Source organism: Austrofundulus limnaeus, unplaced genomic scaffold, assembly GCF_001266775.1.
Source record: "Austrofundulus limnaeus strain Quisiro unplaced genomic scaffold, Austrofundulus_limnaeus-1.0 Scaffold426, whole genome shotgun sequence".
Taxonomy (NCBI): Eukaryota; Metazoa; Chordata; class Actinopteri; order Cyprinodontiformes; family Rivulidae; genus Austrofundulus; species Austrofundulus limnaeus.
In genome coordinates, this window is record NW_013952828.1 from 71957 (window position 1) to 75068 (window position 3112).

A 3112-nucleotide genomic window follows, 5' to 3' on the forward strand; every position below is an offset into this window, starting at 1 on the left:
ATAATAATAATAATAATAATAAAAACTAATATAACTTTTTAATTTGTACCGAAATAACCTCTTTTTGTTACCTACTGAACAAAAATGACCTTCATATGTTCTTGCTTTCAAATAAAGTGTAGTTTGATTTATGGCTTTTAATGGATAAACAAGATGTGAGAGGAAATGAAACAGTGAGGGGTTTAATCCGCACCGGTTCTTGGCTCAAGTCTTCAGCCCACCAAGACGTCCCACGGTGAGAAAACCTTGACCTCAAGACTCTGAGAACGAGGTTCTGTCACACCATCAGCAGCAGAAGCTAAACCACTCTCATTTCCAACCTCTGCCCAACATTGATCACTGAAGTCGAGTTAAATTTATAATTTTCCGCTCCTTGTAGCCTCCTGTCAGCACTCGATCCAAACACAAAGTGAAGGAAACTCTGCTGCTGGATTGTTTTTCCACTGCTTTTTGWGCCAGCTTTACATTTTGAGCCAAAACACTAAGTCACGATACTGATGACACTCTGCTCTCCATGCAAAACAATGAAATTACATCTGAGGAAATAGTTYGAGTTGGTATTTGTATTTTTTTAAACTACATCTTTCCTTGGAACAGAGACTTTAGATGCCTCTATTAATGTTTGTATAAAATCCCTGAATCGTTTTCAGAAACAGTGACCAGAGTTTCAGAGTTGTTTTAACATGCTTTGTATATTTTGTTTTACCTGCTGTTTGACACATCTTAGGTGTCTGAAACACCTGTTGGCATTTAAAACTTTTTACAAAAAACACATCTTCCATTCAATTTGATCCTCTTCTATTATCCACAGCATGTTAAAAATCAGTCTTTTGTTTACAGTTTCACATCTGAAAATGACAGTTATCTTGATGTGATGTTTACAGTAATCTGACAGTTGTGATGGATAAAAATAAGTGATAATGGGCTTAATATTTACAGCACATTACAAAATATATACTGTATGATGATGTGATACAGTAAGAAAAAGACTAAAATAATTCAGCATTATACCACAAAAGATAGTTCAAACTTACCAAATAATTCAATACAACAAGATATGAAACGATACAACAAATACAAGATGATCCAAGAAAAAGTACAATTTGATACAATAAAGCACCTCACAATACAAGATGATGTTATACAAGGTGATACAAGAAAATACAGTACAATTTGAAACAAAGATGATACAGTACAACAAAAGACAATACAATACAAAATGATACCATAACAATCGATACCAATACACAACGATATAATACGATACAATACACAAAGATACATACAATACACAACTATACAATACAATACACAACGATATAATACAATACACAACGATATAATACAATACACAACGATATAATACGATATGATTCAAAACAATGCAATGAAAAATGATACGATTCAATACAATACACAATGATATAATACGATACAATACAAAACAATACCATAAAAAATGGTGCCATACAATACACAACGATACAATACAATACACAATGATATAATATGATACAAACAAAACAATACCATAAAAAATGATGCCATACAATACACAACGANACACAATGATATAATATGATACAAACAAAACAATACCATAAAAAATGATGCCATACAATACACAACGATACGATACAATACACAACGATACAATACAATACACAATGATATAATACGATACAAAACAAAACAATACCATAAAAAACAATAAAATACACAACGATATAATATGATACAATTCAAAACGATACAATACAATACAAAACAATACCATAAACAGCGATACGATACAATACACAATGATATAATACAATATGATTCAAAACGATACGATGCGATACAATACAAAACGTTATCACAAAAAATAATACAATACAATACATAATGATGCATGACACAATACAAAACAATATGATTCAATACAAAATGATACAAAACGATACGATGCAAAACAATACATTACACAACGATACAATACAAAAATGATACTGTAAAACACAATTTGATACAAAGACAATACGATATGATACRATACAACATGATTACATTACAAGACAATACAACATGATGCACTGTGACCATAACAACAAGACAAAGACAATACAGTACAACATGACAGGCTACAAATATATGATACAAGACAAAGCAGTACAAGAAGATACAATGCAAGACAATGCAATATAACACAATACAAGAAAATATGATACAATAAAGCATAATACAACACAAGATGATGCACAACAATACATTACAACTTGAAAAAATACATGACACAATACAAGATAAGATAAGTTAGGATATTTATTGTTCAGAACCCAAATATCTGGACCATCATTTTGTAATTTTTGATTGATGTGTATTTACTGTAACATACTGGTATTGATACATTTTAAGAATAAAAACAAGACTCATCTTAGCTTCTTTGTTTTTCTACACAATCAAATAAAACCAGTGTTGATTTGTCTCTACTTTCGAATTGGCAAATAAGTCTGAAAGAACTCAGCATTCGAACAAATTGTCCTCATAACAAGAAGATTAAAGCGGAGCGTTGATCAGACACACATTTCTGCTTCAACCTTCACACACTGACAATCAAACCRAACCACAAAGCCTCAATATTGTCATATTTTGGATTTTTAAGCAGATCTAATCTACTGAACCCTTCTATGCCAAGTGTTGTGAAACCCAGTGAGTTATCGTTGACTTTTATAACTCCACTCTGCTGGCACTTTGTTTATTATGACTTTGGTTTCTCAGCACCTTTTTCGCTGCRGGGCGTAAGCCTTGGCAGCACCAAGCACCTGTCAGAGGGTCTGATTAAAGCCTTAAACAATTTCTTACATCATTTTTTCTTTACGGACAACTTCTGTTATCAGTTTGCGTTTCTTAACTCCTTTTATTAAACAGCACCTATTTGCCTCCACCCCAGCCAACTGAAGTCTCTGGTGTCCGTGGACCAAAGTGTGTTACTGACACACAAACGTGCCGTTTCGCCCCTCAATTTAGCTTTATTGTGCTTGTCTCACGTCCAAGGATTGCATTTTTTGAATACACTGTAAGCACACACACACACACACACACACACACACACACACACACACACACACAC